At 38.7% G+C, this 20,862-nt stretch overlaps 1 protein-coding gene across 1 annotated transcript in view; it reads right to left on the bottom strand.

The window, feature by feature from the left end:
• Positions 1-19,663, bottom strand: part of MGAT4C (MGAT4 family member C) — a 312,936-nt gene extending 293,273 nt beyond the window's left edge. Inside the window, exons 1-2 of the mRNA XM_081926596.1 lie at positions 19,641-19,663; positions 17,416-17,624 (exon numbers count right to left, since the gene is read on the bottom strand). The gene's annotated coding sequence lies outside the window, so the exon portion shown is untranslated. The remainder of the gene's footprint in view (positions 1-17,415; positions 17,625-19,640) is intronic.
• Positions 19,664-20,862: the final 1,199 nt, after the last annotated feature.

The raw sequence follows: 20,862 nt of genomic DNA on the forward strand, positions 1-20,862 counted from the left end.
AAGGATACATCACAATTCATATCTAATGGTATTATACCAGTGTTACTGATTTTAACTGAACTACTTTGGATCAAATGGGAAGTATCCTGTAGGCTATGTGAACTTTCCTGTCTTAAACTGGTATTCCATGTATAATAATTACCTACTTCCCTGTAGGTAAATCTTCAAGTCCTACTAGAAGCTCATCTTTGTCATTTGTAGTGATAGGGGAGGAATCTGGTAAAAGAAAATCCTCATGTGGAATCACCTGATCTGCATCATCCCAACCAATGTTATCTTCTTGGGAACCCATACATTGCTGAATCCCCTAGTGACTATGTGAAAAAGTCAGGTAGCTGCCTCCCAGACTTCTCTTGCTTGTCTCTAAAAAAGCAATCACAGCTGCCTATGAGCAGTTAGCTAATATATGCGTCTCCTATTGCTGTGCTCATGGGGGGCAGGGATGAAAATATAGCAAATATCCTTGGAAGAATCACAACCTGAAAGCATGGTTGTCAGTTCTGGAGAGAGTTGTTAAGAAAAGAAAAGAAAAACCATGCTTGACTCCATGGAGCTCTTGGGATGAAGTGGCAGGAGGAGGAGAGGGGATTATTTTTCACATGTGTGAAGTCAGGAGCTTTGTGTGCTGTCATGATTACCTTTCAAATGTAGTAAAATAAGATAGAAGGGAAGGTCTTGGACAACCTCCAAACTGTGTGCATTTTTTTAAAAAAAAGTTCATTGTTTTGTTTTCAAAATTCTTCTTATAATATGTGTGTGGAACCAGGACAGAATGGGCATTACCCCAGTCCCTTGTGGAACCAGGACCAGCTGGAATTTGGACCTGTGCCCATGCCTAGTCATCTCTCTCTAAGCTGGAAGGAGAAGAAAACACCATGATTTACTGTATCTAACTGAGTATACATTTGGGATCCTGTACCCTGAGTTATCCCCGCGCACATATCACCTAATCAATAAACTGCTATATACATTTTTGTGCTTTCATCCTGATAGTGATGCCTCCTTGGAGCTAAATAAACTGCCCTGGGAAAATGATTGAAGAGTACTGTAAAAACTCTTACAACAAATAACATAACAAATATATGGTGCTTTGCATTGTCTGCCTCCTCAAAGAGTGGGAAGTTTCAGAAGAGTTTTAAAGCAATGCCTAAGGCTTACATGTTAAAATCCATGTGCTGGTTGTTGTTTTTTAAACAAATATGCAGGTAGAAAAGATTGCAAGCAAATGAGCATATGGACAGGTTCTTCAAATCCCCAAAGTAACATAATTCCCAAAGTGACAGGCAACACCCTTGTTGTTCCAATTCAGCTTTTGCTAGCAGCTCCAAAAGAAAAAAGGATATATATATATATATATATATATATATATATATATATATATATGCAGGTTTTGGTGTCCTCGGGTGTCTTCCCGTGTAAAAGTTGGGGTGTCCCGTGTAAAAGTTGGGGTGTCTACTGTATTGCTTCTGCTGCTCACAGGCAACGGTGAGGGAAAGGCAAGAAGAGTCTTGATGCCATCAGGAGGCAGGGATGGATGGATCAAAGTAGACAAGAAATCCAAGCCCTAATGCATTCTGGAGCCATTTACCGTATGTGGCATGAGTTGATTATGATCTGTAGAGCAGTGTTCTCCAACCTTTTTCGGTAAGCGCAGACCTCCATATGTTTTGGGGCTACAGTGCCTTGGTCATCCCTGACTATTGGCCATGCTGGCAAAGGCCGATGGGAGTTGTAGTCCAATAACAGATCGAGGGCACCATGTTGTAGCAGCAAAGGATGAGGTTCTGCCTGCAGTAGCTTTGCTATATATAAACACTTATGCATCATTTAATTTTATTATAGGAATGCAGAAAGGAAGCGTGAAAACAAGGAGGAAAAAATGATCCCATTTCTTCCAAGACTATTTCTTTTTCACTTTCCCAAGAACAGCTGGGTAATCAGCTGCTGGCTAGGGAGTCCTACATCTCCATTTATTACAGCCCTTTGTCCATCACTAGTGAAAATAAATGGCCATGCTTCACTACTAAGGGTACTTCTGCAGAACAGGGTAGAATAGGGTGGAACGTTTTGAAGTTTCTTCCCATTGGCTCTAAGGTAGGAAGCAATCGGAAAAAGAGCACAGATATTCAGCAGTGAGAAGGAAAATACAGTGCTACACCTTGAAAAGATATTATTTTCTTAATACGGCAAGATTTCTGCCCTACCCCATTTTACAAATCTTTCCTTTTTTCCCCTGAAAAGGATTCTGCTTAGCATGGCAGATGATAAAATACTTATAAAATTACAAGTAAGGTTGCCAACTTTAACTATTCTAAGCGGTAGATTAATCTGCTAATGCTTCTTTAAGTGGGGACCCATTTAAAATAACAAGTGCACCATGAATTGTGAACTGTGCAGCACATGCAGGAAAAATAATAAATATACAGTGGCAATAGAGTGCTGAAAGTTTGAATGAAACCTATTTCCTCCCTATAATCTCATTGCCCACTCCCCTGTGCATGAAAATCGGGGGCACCCATAAATGGAAAAAAAGAAAACCACACACAGGGGTATAATACATTTAAATACTCATTATGCATAAACTCCTTTAAATAATGTTTTTCTCCCTTCACAAATGTTTGGCAATAGACATATCTGAAAAGGCGAAATGAACTGATGTTCCCACCCCACCTGCTGAACTGAGTTGATGTTTCAGATGCAAAATTAGATTTTTTAATAAAATTGGGATGCAAATGATAAAATATGCTCATGATGTTGAAGAAGGTGGCTTTCAAAAACAACAGCTTTGTGGCATGTTGATACCATTTGTCATTATTTCCCATGGTTTTATTCGATTGGCCATTATGTAGATGTGTAATGTATCAGGGGCTACTGAGATTACTGTATCTGAAAACTCAGCATGGCTCTCAGCTTTATATTATTTCATATACCTGTGGCTCAGCAAAGTAATTTCTGCAGAGATTGCTTGAAATAACATACAATGCAATCTCCTATGGCTTTATCTGGAGGGTATTTTTTTCCAGCTTATATAGACCCCATAAAAATGAAGTAAAGTTACCATATTGCCTTTCATGCTTTGACTTGCTTCTCAGCATGCAATGCAAAACACCTTCCTTTGCTCTCCAGACTTCATATAAAAGTACAGTAAATACTTTTGTGGTCCCCTCCCCACCTCCTTTTTGGTACGTCATGATGTAAGGATAAGCTTATACAGACCCGGCTTGTTTATTCATTCTTATGGCTGTGCACCCATTTGCACTATACATCGAAAGCAGTATCATACCACTTTAAAAGTCATGGCTCTCCCAAAAGGCTCCTGGGAACTGTAGCTTCCTAAGGGTGCTGAGTTGTTGGAAAACCCCTCTCAGAGCCACAGTTTTCAGTAGCCAAAACAAACTACAGTTCCCAGGATTCTTTAGGGGATGCCATGACTTTTTAAAGTGGTATGATGCTGTGGTAAATGTTGTGACTATAGAAGAGTCAGGATCACACACACACACACACACACACACACACACATGGTTTCTGGGATATTTATCCCTTTTATCCAATTTCATGCTAGTGAACACTTCTCTGTCAGCTACAGCATTTGTCAAATTGCTTTAGTTAGAGTTATATCAACCTTAACAACTTACAGAGGCATCTTATTTTTAGATATCCTACATGAAACCATCTTCTTAAGTATTTTGACCTCTTTATATTTGTATGTGTGTGAGTGGATTTGTGTCTCAGTGTGCCTAAAATAGCTTCTCAGGTGTGAGATCCTGTTATTTTCTCTGTTTCCCTAACTTTATTTTTCAGTTTCTAAAAAGACATAATAAGCAATCTCCATATCCCTCCACACCCCCCCACCCCCCAGGAACTTTCCATGCATATACAATGTAAGTAATGCAGTCAAACATTAAGGAAGTTTGTATAATAGTTTAGAGCTGATTATATCAGCAACTTTTCATCTTAACAGATAGTTACAGAGCAGAGGCAGACTGAAGGCAGTGTGAGCAGTTCTACTGCACTCGGCACTGAGCCTAGGGCATGGGTAGGCAAACTAAGGCCCAGGGGCTGGATCCCGCCCAATCACCTTCTAAATCCAGGGCATCATAACTATGATGTCATGAATTTGGCTGAGCGCTGCTGAAATTTGAAAGACCAAAGTTCTCCCCTGCCCAGACTGAGCCATCAGTAGCTGGTGTACTGAATAAGCATGTGCCATCCAGTTTCAAAATTATTTTTGGTCTTTGTGTTCCTTGGTGCTCATTGAGCTCCTGTTATTGACCACATCTTTTGTTCTGCAGTTCTTCCTCAAGACAACCTTTTCAGGTGCTTAAGCTTGCATTCTACTTCACGAAAAACATTTTACATGGAAAATATATATGAATATGTCTCCTTTGCAGATAAGTATTTTCTGTTACCTACAATTCAGCAATGTTCTTCAGCAAACATTAACATGCTATGCGGAAGGAGGTTTTTTGTTGTTGGTTGTATCTATAAATACTGATAACCTTTGTTCACCTCTACATTTTAATTAAAGAGCCATACTATTTGTGAGATTGGAAATACTAAACCCTTTTGAATGTATTGGAATGGCTGGTTCTAATTGTTCTCTTATCAGTTATTTAACTGGCACAGATTTTGATGCATATATAAAGACTGTAAATCGGTGGCGATTTCAGCTACTTTATTATTAATTTTATTAATCTCCTTCTGCATGGGTCTCAGGATAATTTAGTTTAAAAATAGGGTTATAATAGCTTTTAAATGGTTTTAAACAGTACCCCCCCAGCTTTGTTTTTTTAAAACAATATAATGTCAATACATAAAACAGAGAACATTTCATCCCACTGGAAAAACTTGTCCAAACAAAATTCCAGAAACAAATGAGAAGTGCAAATAGTGGGTGCCTGTTGTATCACAATAAGAATGCTGTTCCACAGAACAAGGACAGCTTTACTCCAAACTATCATGAAATGGATATTTCAGGGATAAACCCTCTTGCAGAATACAGTGGCCTGCTAGGTATTTACGGGATAAGTAACTTGGACCTAAGCTGTATCAAGGCTTATACTGAACTTGGTCCAGTATATAAGGTTGTTTTCTATGTAACTAAGATGTCCTTTAATGCCTAATGCCATCAGCTATATAGGGGTGAAATAAATATTTTAGGTACCTTTTGGATTTCATGCCTGGTGGCTAGGGCTATCTAGGCAATCTGCATGGATCCGTGCTCAACATTTTATATTAGTTATTCCAGTGACAGCTACAGTCATAAAGAAATGTTTCCCCATATTCTGTATAGGTTAATTATGGAAGGGTAGGCAAAACTAATTTGTGCATTTTTATTTTTTATTTTTTTAAAATTAATAATGCATTTATTGCTTCTATTTTTATCAAATTTTCTTGTTGGCTTTAGTAGCCATTTGAAAATAAAATAAAATCCTAGTCCTGTTAGAATTGAGAATGAGAATCTATCAATCAGATAGTTACTATTTGTAGCCAATGACCATTGTGATGTACGTATAAAAATCCAGGCAACCCAATCAAAGAGTAAATTAAACACATAAATTTCCAGAACTGCAAGTCTTCAGAATTTAAAATGGCATAGAACTGAGCAAAGAAGGGTGGACTTGAGTCAGCTGGGGCTGTTCCTGGAGGATGTGCATTTTTTTGCTCTCTCACGGGTAGTATAAGCACAAGCCAAAGGGTGAAAACCAAATGACTAAGGTTGTGGCACTGAGATCTGCAGGTCCAAAAAAGAGAAGAACTACATAACTGACACTCTTTCTTAATTGTTTCCAGAAAGATAGTTGTAGCTGTCTCTTGCAGCAGAAACAAGGAATGTGCCTTGCGGCACATTAACGACAAACAAGCTTTTTTATTGTGGCATATGCTTTCATGAACTCAAGCGCATTTCATCAGATGCATTTTTCCATGCTGCCCAACATGAAGTGACACTGTAATATAAAAGGGTGTGCCTTGGCAAAGCCTCTGAAGCTAACAATTTATTGATTTGTTTCTTTGGAAGAATATTTATGCACTGCCAACATAAGAAAGCCATGGCAATGTGCAGTAAAATAAATAAACCACCATAATTTAATAAAATCATTAAAAATGGAACAAATTGTCAATGCTGAATTAAACTGAGGTGTTTTTTATATATATAAAAAACACTTGGTGAAACATAAACACTTTCAGCACGCAACAAACGGTTTTAGTGTTCAGTACATACTGTAATTTTAATAATGGATTTGTGGTGTTGCTTTTGAAAAGATTTAAGGGGCATTTGTTTCTAAGACCAAATCCCAAGTAGTGCTGGACTTCATCACCTTCTCTCTAAATCTAAACAGAGAAGAATTGATTCTTCTATTGTTTCTCCAACACTCTGCTTCTAGATTAACATTCCTGTCAGTAATTGCTTTCCAGTATTTGATTCAAACACTGCAGGGTTGACAGTGGCTACAGATCAAGTTGCTACAAGCTCACCTGAGATATCAAAACCTACATCTGAATCAGATCATGAAGCTACACATCCACCTGAGCCATCTAAATCAGCTCTGACAAACCCAGTTTCTAATGGGGCGGATGGGAGCATTTCAGCTGTTCTTTAGTAGCTGGGACTGTGTTGGGCAAGAGCAGTACAGCTCAATGGTAGAGCATCTTCTTCACATGCAGAGGGTCCCAGGATCAATCCCTCACATCTCCAAGTAGGTCTGGGAATGTTCTGCAGCTGATACCATGGAGAGCTACTGCCAGTCAGTGTAGACCAGTGTTGGCCCAACTTGGGTCTCCAGCTGTTTTTGGACTACAACTCCCATCATCCCTAGCTAACAGGACCAGTGGTCAGGGATAATGGGAATCATAGTCCTCAAACAGCTAGAGACCCAAGTTTGGCCATGCTTGGTGTAGACAATACTGACCAGGAAGGACCAATGGTCTGATACTTGAAGAAAGATAGATTATCTCCAGAAAAGCATCCCCAATGGCTATAAGACAAGTAAACCAATGTGGAACACCTGAGTTGCAGAACTGACCTAGATCTTTTACTACAAGATACTAGATACCAGGCTTTTCAGCAAAGCTAAAGGCAGTACAGTAGTTCTTGGGCGTGGTCCAAATCATTGTAAAATACAGCAGTGGAGTTAAAGACAGTTGTCTTAGCCAGTTGTCTTACCTCTTGAATCTTCACAGGAGCGCAATTAATGTCAGGTATGGGGGATTATTTCCACAAACTAAAGAGATACATTCTTACTTTCTACAGAAATTGGATTCTTCATATGTTGTCTGATAGTAATCACATATTATAGTAGATTAACAGTAAATGGCATCTCATTCAACTTTAGTGAAGGGTTTTTTTGGGGGGCATCCATGCTTGTATCATTCATTCTGTTCTGTACTTAACACCAGCCCCTGCTTATGCTGGTGGAGCGGACCAAAATGAAGACTTCAGCAATGTAGTCTGCTCTAATTGCCCCTCCCTCCAGGCCACCACGGATTGACCAGAATTTGAATCTAGGCTTGGAGGGAAACCCAGTAGGCTCCCTGGCAGCCAGGGAAGAGGAACAACTGTTGGGAAAAGATGGCGTAACTTTGGGAGGACGAGGGAAGCGCTGCACTGGGTCTCAATCGCCACCCACCCTTGAACTGAATAAGTGGTCATTCTTGATATATGTGATGTGTACACTGCACAAATGTGGTGCTCCTTATGGAAGAGAATGGCTAGTGCAACCTAAACATCTCTGTATTCCCCGCCATTTATGAATCTAGATCTTGAAAGATCTAGGAAGATCCAATGGAAATAGCTGATTTGCTCACATTTGTTTTGTTCAAATGCTGGTAGTTAGGCATTATGCAAGTGCCATGGTCAAAGTACAAAAACACATTATTGTGTGCACTTTAAAAGTGTCCTACACAGAATCTTGACATTTGTTTAGACTTTGTGTTTCATGTGTGGGGTTAAAATCCTTTCTTCAATAGTGACATCACTACAAAAACTGCAGGAGTTATTTTAAAAATGAACTGTGAAGGTATGCAGTTCTTTCTCAGAACTGACCCCAGGTTCAGTCCTTAGGAAATTGACTTTTATTATTGTTGTGTGAGAATCTGAATGTTGTAATAGTACATTGATATATATTTTTTCCCATTGAAGAGTACCATTATATTCATTTTTAAAAAATAAATAAATAGTGAAGATAAATTGACCATCCATGCTTGTGAGCTAGCATGGTAGTAGATATTGAACTAGAGAGAATATCAATCGGTTTAAACTGTTTCATTGAATTTTTGGGAGAATTGATGGGGAGCGACATGTCCACCATGCTAAGGTTCTTTGAAGAAGAATGGGTTAAAAATGTAAGAGATAAATGCATTTAATTAATTAGGAGATATATTAAACCAGAATTATACTGTGTTCTGTTCTAAAGCATAATCCTGTGATGTATTCTTACTATGTGAATTTAACGAAGCATGAATGGATGAAGAACAAAGAAATTGTTGCCCGCCACTCATAAGGAGACAGACATAACTATGCACCTTCACATGTTTGGGGACTTCACAAACATACTTCTGGGACCTGGCTGCATGGAGACAACAGCAGGTGAAAAGATGCAGAGGTGGTTAAGACACCTTTCTCTCATTTGCTGCTTCTTCCCTGAAAATGCCTTTCCCAAAGCTACATATAATGTAGTTATATGTGTCACCTGACACTGGGCACATCTTTTAAATAAGATTAACACATTCAAGGCTTTCTTCAAAGACATTTTGTTCCAAAAAGTCCATCCTCCATAACCAGGTCACTGCACGTTGCATCTCCAAACCGCAAAGCACTTAAATCTAGTGACATGACTGCCTTCACTCAGGAGCTTAGCTAGTACTTTCTCTAGTAATTTATTATCAATTTCTGTTTTCATTGCTCCCCTCCCTCCCCAACCCCCCCCCACATACTTTTTGGGGGCAATCCTTAACACACCTGAAGGAGACCAAATATCATGTAACTTTTTAATGGGGTGTATTTTATCTTATTTTTAAATAAAATTTATAAACTGCAAGCACTCTCTAAGCACTGTGTGGAAAAAAATAAGAGACAAAACATAATTAAAATCCAATTAAAAACATACATAAAATCATCATTGTTAAAAAGAAGAATATACACACACACAAAAAAGTATATTTGAGCAAATGTGTTTAGGATTGAACTGCATGGCTTTTTTTCTAATTTTGGGCATACCAAGATACCTTTGGGTGTCCTAGGAAACATATGCTACATATCTCCAGTGATTACCATATTGTTACAGAAAGGTCACTCAAATCCATTTCTTAAGGCCACTGCAGATAGTTCTCTTTTGTGCTTGGTTTCATAGTATCTTCTTGACCTTCTTTTAATACCTGTTTTAAGCTTCTAAAATGCAGCACTGAGATGTGTATTTATGCAGTAATGCTCTCATGTGGAAAATTAAAGGAGCTAGATGTGGTATGTACTGTCTGATAAATGTATCATTCTAAAGAATTTTTGTACCCCTTCCTTATCTGTTAGAGCAGATGTGACAGCAACTGTTGGATCAACCTTAGTCTGTTGTTTATTTACCCAAATGGCTACCATTTTCCTTTATTCAGTTTCAGCAATGCTATTCTGGTTTTTCCCCTCCCCACCATGCTTTCTGAAGCCTTCAGTTATGTTGCTCACTTGTGAATTTCTAGATTAAGATGCTATCTATGAAAAGCTGGATGTCTTCTCCCTTGGTAGCAGTAATGTTCTTTGAAAAATCTGCAGTGTAAATCATAACCAAAATGTGGGCTTTTTAAACACACACATGGACCACTATGTCCTACACAGATAGCACCTTGGGGAGAACTCCAAGGTAGCATCAAGTGCGCAAAAAATAGTAATAATACTGGATCACAGTGAATTCTCCATATATTTTATCTCCAACTCCCAATAGAAGTATCTTCCTTTGTTTAATTAGTGGTGAAGACTAGGGATGGACAAATCTGTCAATTTCAGATTTTCTCAGTTTCTTGTTTTTCCAATCCTAAATTCAGTTCATTTCATTTCCATATTATTTAAGTTCTTGCAAATGTTTGTTAGTATTTGTTAGTATTTTAGCACCTGTTTCTTCTGAATTTATTTGCAAGCAATTTTTGCCTAACAATATGCATTCTGAGAGCAACTTTCCTTAATATAATGAATTTTTGTCTGCTATCTTCCCCAGTGTAGGAGTTCCTTTTGCACACAATTGCACTTTTGTAGATATATTTTGGCTGGAGAACTGCTCTGCAAAATTCAGAGAAGTGTGAATTTTGAAAGATTGCTTTGCAAGATGAAATGGTTAAATCGGCTATGATAAGGTGGGCACAGGACATTGGGTACAATATCATGTTTGAGGACTGGGAAAGGTTGTGGACTAATGGGTTGAACTTTACTGCATGTAATGCTTTGAAAGAAAATGTAATGAAAATGATATATAGATGGTATATGACCCCAGTCAAACTTGCAAAAATATACCACCTGTCTGATAATAAGTGCTGGAAATGTAAAGAGAGTGAAGGAACATTCTTTCACCTCTGGTGGACCTGCCCTAAAGTGAAGGCTTTCTGGGAAATGATTTATAATGAACTGAAAAAGGTATTTAAGTATACCTTCACTAAGAAACCAGAGGCCTTCCTTCTGGGTATTGTCGGCCAAGGGGTGGTAAAGAAGGACCGAACATTTTTTATGTATGCAACAACAGCAGCAAGGATACTCCTCGCGAAGCACTGGAAAACTCAAGATCTACCCACACTGGAAGAATGGCAGATGCAACTGATAGACTATATGGAATTGGCTGAGATGACCGGCAGAATCCGTGACCTGGGAGAAGAAAGGATCGAAGAAGATTGGAAGAAATTCAAGATTTACCTACAGAAATATTGTGATTTAGTGGAATATTAAGAAGGATGCTAGATCATAAATAATTGAGCACCACTAAACTAGATGATTTAGGATGATAAGTGAGATTGAGAAAATACAAACTTTTCGGAGAATTATTAGATTATAAATAAATAGATGGGACACAAGAATGTAAACAAGACGACAAATTGCTGGCAAAAATTTATAATGATGAAAGTGGGAGTGGGAGACGTGAGGGAGTCCAAAGAAGATGTGAAATTATGTTATGACATATGCTATATTGTTTACTATCTATGCATTTGTATTTTAAACTTTAATAAATATTTATTAAAAAAAATGAAAGATTGCTTTGTTTCAGTTTGCATATTGTTTTCAAAAGTGCAGATTAGGTTTGTGTTGACATACAAACTAAGCCAAATTTCTCCTCCTTTATGATGAGAACATAAATGTATTTTAGACCCTATCCCTCAATTTCTACAAAAAACCATATGCATTCTATTGGCTTGCTACTCTTTCTATATATATATTTTAAATAATATTTTTGAGAACCACAATTATTTACATGTATCAAACAGAAATACCAGTAAACAAATAAAACTCTGGACCGAAGGAAAGGCCCAGCAGCTGACAACGGCATGACAGCAAAAGTTTCATAGCATTATTTCTTGTTCTGCTGTTTCTATTATTACTAAGCACAGAGAATCTCTTACAAATTTCTTTTTTTTAAATGCAAAAGCCATAGTTCTAGATATGTGATGTGGAGTAGCTAGGTTCTATTACCTCTGTTGTATATTCTGTAGGCAGCTTCCTTAACAACATCAGAGAATAAGCTCCCTCTTGGTTTGTTCTGCCCTCTAGCATATACAATTTATTTTAATGAGACCCAGAGCATGGCAGGTTCTCCATCTTAGCACTGCCACTATTTGCTCAGGCACTATTGCCAATGCAATTATTTCTTGTTTGTTGTTGACTTTTATATCTAGCTCACAAATCACCATTGTGAGTTGAGGTCACCATTGTGAGCCCTTCATTTTATTTGATTACCTTCCATTCCCCCCCCCTTTTTAGTCTCTCTATCATACAAACAGGGACCACATTGACTCAAGAACCAATAGCCATTTCCCCCAACTTGATAGTCCAGTTATGTGCTGCTTCAGTGTATGCAGATTGCAGGATCTTCTTCTTCCAAGCTGTTACTTCTGTCCCTTTCTTTTAATGCTTTGACTGTTTCATTCTAGCTACAGAATGAGGCCATGCGCCTTAAAAAGTGTGACTTGCTTTGTGATTCCAAATCTGATTGCTGCAACAACTTCTACATCTTCCAGCATTTTTCCAACATTACAACTCTGTAAAGGGAGGAAATGCCCATCTCTATAAGCCTTTTTCTAGCTTTAGATACTAATATACACTGATATCCAGGTGATAATTTTCAAGCTAAGGGGACAGGTCATACCCACCAACTAGGATCGGGAATGGGTGGAAGCAGAGACAGCTAAGATCAGGGTATAGAAGCTGTATGGAGAAAAGAGCCAGGGTGGATTTGAAGAAGGAAGTTACGTTTTAGCAACTTGCTGACAAACAGCTTTGGGAAAATATTCTCCAGACATATCTATACATAATGCATGGTAGTGGGATAATTCATTGGCACCAAATGATATGGCAGATTAATTTATGTCTGCAAATGACTGTGCAGTTCAAAGGTTGGATGGTATGAAAGTTTCACTGATTTCTGCAATGGGTCTGTAAGATGCAAGCTGTATTATGTAAGTAATTATTCACAAAGGCAATATATGAAAATTTGTAATTATTTAATATGCATTACGATATGAATTTTATACATGGTTTTTGATTTTGTGTCTGTTCTTCCATCTTGCTGTGGTGCTTCTCTCCTGCCCCCACCACGTTCTCCATTTTAGGTTTGCTATAGGTCATTTTAGGTTTGCTATAGGGACACGGGTGGCGCTGTGGGTTAAACCACAGAGCCTAGGACTTGCCAATCAGAAGGTTGGTGGTTCGAATCCCCGTGACAGGGTGAGCTCCCGTTGCTCGGTCCCTGCTCCTGCCGACCTAGCAGTTTGAAAGCACGTCAAAGTGCAAGTAGATAAATAGGTACTGCTCCGGTGGGAAGGTAAACAGCATTTCCGTGAGATGCTCTGGTTCTCCAGAAGCGACTTAGCTATGCTGACCACATGACCCGGAAGCTGTACGCCAGCTCCCTTGGCCAAGAAAGCGAGATGAGTGCCGCAACCCCAGAGTCGGTCATGACTGGACCTAATGGTCAGGGGTCCCTTTACCTTTACCTTTATAGGTCATCCTAGTCAACAGCAGATCTAAAACAGATCATTTCGATTTAAGTCTGCTGAGTTCCACCAAAGTCAATCTCAAACACCGTGAGTCAATTGCTCCACCCAGTTTTGGATATGGGATGTGAAGTGGGGCAAGGGGCTTGATGGTTATTCTGCAAGTGCTGGAATATTTCTGAGAAAGTGCTTCATGCATTCAAAAGTATCCTTTGCTGAAGGAAGGCTTTTTTTTTAAAAAAAAAGAGTAAATACTTTGTGTACCGGCTTTTGGGGGTTTCCAATTCATTGCATATCTAGTGACCATTTGGGCTGGAAAGACTGTAATCTGCTACTTGCAAAACACTTCCATACAGAAGCCTTATAGTGTTCCCTATTTTGTATTTTTAATAAATAAAATAAAATAAATATTTTAATAAATATTTTTTTAAAAAAAACATTCCAGTAGCAGCTTAAAGGTAAAGGTAAAGGTACCCCTGCCCGTATGGGCCAGTCTTGACAGACTCTGGGGTTGTGCACCCATCTCACTTAAGAGGCCAGGGGCCAGCGCTGTCCGGAGACACTTCCGGGTCACATGGCCAGTGTGACATCGCTGCTCTGGAGAGCCAGAGCCGCACACGGAAACGCCGTTTACCTTCCCGCTGGTAAGCGGTCCCTATTTATCTACTTACACCCGGAGGTGCTTTCGAACTGCTAGGTTGGCAGGCGCTGGGACCGAGCAGCGGGAGCGCACCCCGCAGCAGGGATTCGAACCGCCGACCTTTAGATCGGCAAGTCCTAGGCGCTGAGGCTTTAACCCACAGCGCCACCTGTGTCCCATCCAGTAGCAGCTTAGAGACCAACTAAGTTTGTTCTGGGTATAAGCTTTTGTGTGCATGCACACTTCTTCAGATACTTCAGATATTTCAGGTATCTGAAGAAGTGTGCATGCACACAAAAGCTTATACCCAGAACAAATTTAGTTGATCTCTAAGGTGCTAATGGACAATGTTTTAATGTTTTAATTTATTTTGACTGCATTAGACCAACATGGCTACCTACCTGAATCTTGTATTTTTAAACAAATGATTATAATAAAAGTAATAGTGACTGGTATGGGCAAGCTACTTTGCCTGTTTCATATTCCCATTAGTCTCCCAAATAGCGGTTGATATTCAACGCTAACTATATTCCAAGTCTTGTGACCTTTTTCCTGGTTCTGGAGTATGATTCTGTTGGGTATCACTTATTAAATTTAACACTGGTTTAAATTTTATAAAGGAAATATATCAGTTTATGAAGATATGCATGTAATATTGCACAGACTTACTACAGACAACTGAATCGAAGACATGAAAGCAGCAGTGCATCCTTAAAAATGCCTTTTTTAATTCATTTATGTCTTTCACCTCAATAATTTGTTATGAAGGCAAAACACTACTGCAGCATCAGAATAAAAATGAAAATATTTCCAAAAGTTTTTAACAAAAATCCCAAGAGTCAGTATACAATGAAAATTATTCAATGCCTGAAAGTAAGGAATCCACACTTTTGAAGTTCATAGCCATGATTCTTTTGAGAATCTTGGTTGCTTAATAGTAAATAAATTAAGAGGATAATTACAAAGAGAGTTCTGATTATAATATTCAAATCCTTGCTTGGTATAAGCAGCTGGTATCTGATATTGGAATTATTTGCCTACATATTCATATTTAATTATAAGGAATGATAGGAAAAGTCACTGTGATAGAAAAACAGATACATACTACCATGAAAATTTTCTTTCCCTTGAGAAAGAAGAGTTTCAAAGTTTGGAGATTCTAGAGAATGAACCTTGACCCCACCTACGTGTTTGACCATCACTGCCATATGGCATCTCCCCAAGCATTATTTCTGTACTTTACAAATAAAATCATACTGTGACAGAAATGGCACATCTGTGATCTGAAAACCACCACAAATCTCACTTGAGATTTCATGGAGTCAAGATCAAAAATAAAATAAAAACATCTTTATATCCTGAATCCAAATAACATCAGTAGAAGTAGGACACAAATCAAACACTCAGTGGGACATGTGTTACACCTTTCACACAACTGCACCACCTCAGGATACATGTCCTATTTGACAGTATCCACAGCTTAACATCTCCTAGGGAATCTTATCCCTGATACGTTCCTTCTGAGTTAGTATTGTCCACTCTGATGGGTAACAAACAACTCTCCAAGGTCTTAGACAAGGTTTGATACATCATCTGCTCCTTTTAACTGAGAGTTCAAGGGATTGGACCTGACTTTCACATGCCAGACCAGACATACTTTACACTATGAAAGAATTTTCAAAGAAAAGTAATCATCCGCTTGTATTTTGAGAAAGTTCAAACCTTTCAGAGTTAGTTGAGTACGGCCATGCTAGTGTAGGAGGTGAGTTGAGGACAACCTGTCAGATTAGATTTTCTGAAATACTCCAAATGCCAAACCTTCAAGAAGTGCCTTATAAATCAATAAGAAGTTCAATTTTTTAAAATGTTGTTAAATATTTTGAAAAAGAAGACATGCCTCTCACAAAAGATACAAAAGGAAAAGTTGAGTGATGTTTCCTAAAGACAGGAACCTCTAAAATGAGTTAGTCAACCTCATTTTGCCACAATTCCCCCAATCTCAGTGGAAGGGGACATGTTTTGGAGAAGGAGTGGATAAGCTGTGGATCACTAGATGCCAATGTACTACAACTCCCATCATCCCAAGCAAGTTAACTGGTGCTGATGGGATCTGGAGTCCAACAACACCTGTAGGGCCACAGGCTAGCACCCCAGTTCCCAATTTAGAAGTCGTAGCACCTGAGGGGAAATCAGTTCCCTTTATCTCTACTTCACGTCTCTTCTCCATCTAAAGTCTCTAGTTGTAAAAGAAGTTTCAAAAGTATGACATGCCAAAGCTCAGCACATGATCTTCCTTATCATAATTACTTCTGAAATGTTAAATATTTGCCAAAGGAAGATGATTTAAGATGTCCACTTAATGCTTCTGGCTCTTCCATCTTCTCTGTTATTATTCTTACGCCTGACAAACGTGATTTGCCATGTCTTTCCCATGAACTGACAATATCAGTTCTATAAACAAATTAGACAGCACAGCTAACATGTGTCAACTTGTAGCTAGTCGATTCATCCCACCAGCGGTGTCAGAAACTCCAGATATGACCTATTTAGTCATATATTTTAAGAGGCATGCCAGCAATGTGTTGGAAGAAAAGGAGCTTTAGTATGATGTGTAAGCATGAAATATCATGCTGAAAAACAGAAAAAGGACATCTGTGCATCATTTCAACTATCAGGTTTCCCTCCCGGGTTCCTTTCCTACATCTCCTTAGAATATATGTGTCTCACTGCTGACACACACACGCTGAAGCCAGCAATGTTACATCAAGAATAATTTCATGATACACCAATCTCAGACTGAATGCAATTGCTGTCATTTCCAGCAAGCAGAACCTTGAAACAGTTTGAATGCTGACTTCTCTGCAACACAGTAAAATGATCCCTATTTCTCTTCTTTTTTTTAAAAAAGGGGGATCTACCCAAAGCACCACATGCTTAAAAGTCTTCTTAAGTCACACAGAACTTTGTTATTACTATTATTTTACTACTCCTGTAGATTTTTAATGCATTCATGTCCTTGGCTGCATAATAAACTTTTATCAGCATGCTTCTGAAATTAGGAAGGCAAACGCCAGTCACGTTTATCATATTTGATGAAATGTCTTGCTATTAAATGCCTTGTAATAACCTCAGAACATACTGAACCACTGAAAATAATTCATGCACTTGCGAAACTTTTCCGAGCTTCTCGGAAGCATTCTACCATTTTGTTCAACCCCCCAGTATCAACAGTCATAGATGGGTATCTGCTTCCCCCCAAAATGTTTTGTCAGTCTCAGTGCTATGATTCATTGTAGAAAAATTATCAGAGCAGCCAATGTGAACTTATACTAATACAGCTTGCAGAGGTGTGTGTGTATGTGTGTGTGTGTGTGTGTGTGTTTGCTGACAGAGCATTTTATGGTACGGTAGGAGATACAGACCAATAGTAAGCAGTTCAGAGTATTTTACCTGCAACCATGCTGCAATAAAGTGCCATCATCATTCAATCAATAGAGGTTACTTACTTAACATTAGCTTGAACATATTTGGATTGCCAGCCCATTAGATCATTTTCTGATAAACAGCATAGTTAATGAATGGAAAGAGTAACGACCTACCTTCAGGAAGAACCTGCCCAATAACAATAATCCATCAAGAAAACTGACAATATCCTCTGATCTATTGCCTGCAAAGCAGGGACTTGATGGAGAGTTTCATTCCTTCTGCTCAGTACTCCAGGAGAAAATCAGTGCAATTTGAATATTTCTCAGGCTGTGACACCTCTCCAAGATTCCTGGTTGCGTTCTGTTTCCCAGAGGACGGCAGCCTGGTGTTCCAGTGTGCATACAGCAGTGAAAATAAATAGAAAAAGGCTTGAGATAAATTAGGGATGGCTAAGTTAAAATTGTCTCTGCTCCTGACTCTCTCATCTGCAGTCTGAAAGTCTGTTTTGCTGTGAAAAAGCTAGATGGCAGGCTGCCTCAGTGAGTTCTTCTTAAGCTACAGAGAGCATTTCAATGAAGAAAATTTTTTCCCATTATCTAAGCTAATGTGACTGAAGCTAAGTCTAGTTTTTAAAAAGTGTCTGCTGGCATGAAATTCATTTTACTGTTGCTTTCTTTCAAGCTACAGGTCAGAAAACATGTTATTGGGCTATATATTTCTATCTAAATAGAGCACTTCAACTTTTCAAGGTACAGAAATGGTATCTAGGATCTTTTTACAGCTTTGTTCAATAGCTTAAAAGGTAGTCAATTTCCACTTTGGCACCTGAGTGTGTCTTTCATGCTCTTCAGTCTTTTAACCTAAGCTTTATTTCTCGCCACACAAGCACACTTTACCATGTCTCTACAAATATAATAATCCAGAAATTAGGGTAATGGCTCATTATAGAACACTTATTTAGGGGGAGGGGAGGGGCAGAGGCTTGTTACGCTTTCGAAACAAAAACAAAGAAATCCCAACCACACGTACAAAGAAATAAGCGTTATTGAGAATCTGCCATTATTTTTTACATGAAGCATTGATACCTAAAATTGCTCCTGTGGCCTGAGGGGAAGGTTGGGTGGCAGTCATGAGAGCTAACCAGGGACCCAGGCAGCTGGTTGGGAATTTCCAGTCCTGGGGCATGAATGTCCAGATCCAATAGCTCCTCAGGGTCACTAGTGATGTGGAGATTCTCAGGTCCAGTGCCCAGTTCAGGCTGAATCCTGACATGCAGATACATATTCCCATTACAGACAGTTGGCTTCCATGAGGTGGAAGCAGTAAATAATGACTGAGGGGGCAGAGCTATTGTATTCAGGCCCAATTCCTCCTCATGTGCTAATTCACTTTAAATAAAGCTTGAAGAGGACTTTAGTGATGAAATATATGTGCATGCTTAATGTTTAATAAGTCACTTTCCTGTCCTATCTTAGGCTGCATAAACACCATATATTTAAAGTATCCCCCTAATAATCCTGCAAACTGTAGTTTACCCCTCACAGGGCTATAATTTCTAGCACCCATGCCAATCTACCTGTTCCCAGGATTCTTTGGGAAGGTGCTTTATATGTGCTTTAAATGCAGTGCTTTTATTTTCTTTAAAAAAGTTTAGGGGTACTCTCATTTTCACTTAAGAACATCACCATTTCATTGTTCAAATCAGGAAAAATAAATACGGCAAATGGACAAAGGGCCACCATTGGGGGTAGCAATGGAACTGATGATTCACTGTGCTAGAGAATAAACTAAAAAAATTAATTATTTTAGTTTCTTCTCCCATTAGGTTCACAAAATGTTTAGGGGTATGCGTACCTCTGCGTCGCACCCCACAAAACAAAACAAAACACTGTTTAAATGTATGGTTATATGTAGCCTCACATCTCTGGGTATTCCCCACTCTCAGTCTCTCATTGTCTGACTGTCTCAGTCATCCATGTTTTAGCTGCGTAGTAGCTCGAATAAAAGCCATTGTGCTGTTGAAAGCGTGGTGTTTCAGCCTTGCATTATTCAGGCCTAGTCGCTTGAGGGCCTGCAAGTCATTAGGGCTAAACAAAATGAAGTTCAGTTATGCTCTCTCAACAATACATAATAAAATATATATGGAATGGCTGAATTAATCTTCACTATGGAAGCAAAACCTCTCCTTGTGGGGCTTTTCTCTATCTCTTTACTTATTCACAGCATTTCACCCATTAGCAAAAAAACAAAACAAAAAACAAAAGTTCTCTGAGCAGCTCAGAAATAGTTTTCATGGAACCAACATAACTGATAAGAATAATGACTTCAGTCAAGTCAAGTGGAAGTACATTGAACTCTACACATTTCAAATATAAAAATAAATCTGAATGGTCCTTACATTTCAAAGATCAGCACTGGAAGGTAGATAGGCATCTTTAGTTCTTTGCATCGTGATGCTGAAACATTAAGTAAAGATAAAGGTCAGCAGGGGAAAGTTTCGTTCAATTAACATTTCTATTTCCTTCTTATGCCTGAAGGGCTCTCCAACTTCCAACCATCAACAAAGATACAGGGGGCCATGCATGAAGTACTGTTGTTATGTAACATCTATTCATTTCCCCATAGACCAAATATGCAAGGAAGATTAACAGTACAGTTCTTATAGGGGTTTACCTGGAAACACCATAGACATTTACCAGACCCCACTCACTCTCCAAGCTTCAGCGAAAGCCTGCATTCACCCCATGAGACGCACACACATTTCCCCTTCATTTTTGGAGGGGAAAAAGTGCGTCCTATAGGGCAAAAAATATGGTAAGTCCTTCTGAATTCAGTGGGGCTGATGTCCCAAGTACGGTACCTCTGTTCGAGACTGCAGCCTTAATCTTGGCTGTATGCTTTCTCCCTTCCATTTAAGTTTAGTCCTAATAATAGCACCCATTTTTGCTTTTATTAAAAAAACAACAACAGCTCATTGTAAATGAAATGTTTAGCTGACCAATATAATCCTAGCTTCCATTTAATTGTATTTTGCTGTATCTTAGTTTTTGATGTTTTGTCGTGATTTTGATTTGCAGAATGATGTGTAAAGATCAGAACAGCAAGGTAAAAACATTAATAATAACAAAAATAATTTCATTATGGCAATGGCATATCTAGACAAATAGAGAGGGAGGACATTTTAAATACAACTGTGCAAGAATCAGTGATGTAGATAGAGAATCATTCAGTGGCTCTTTATTTTTTAGTGTACAGTGGTACCTCGGGTTACATATGCTTCAGGTTACATACGCTTCAGGTTACAGACTCCGCTAGCCCAGAAATATTACCTCGGGTTAAGAACTTTGCTTCAGGATGAGAACAGAAATCGTGCTCCGGCAGTGCAGCAGCAGTGGCAGGCCCCATTAGCTAAAGTGGTGCTTCAGAACAGTTTCAGGTTAAGAACAGACCTCCAGAATGAATTAAATTCTTAACCTGAGGTACCACTGTATTCTGCTTTCCTTTGTAAAAATTCAAATTACAAATTAGCTTACAATTAAAACCTGGATCTATACTTCAAAGAAGGCACCTTGTGACTGCTTCTGCATTGTAATCCACCCTGAATTCATGTATAGCAGAGG

The sequence above is a fragment of the Podarcis melisellensis genome (genome assembly GCF_964234715.1).
Source record: "Podarcis melisellensis genome assembly, chromosome: 10".
Taxonomy (NCBI): domain Eukaryota; kingdom Metazoa; phylum Chordata; class Lepidosauria; order Squamata; family Lacertidae; genus Podarcis; species Podarcis melisellensis.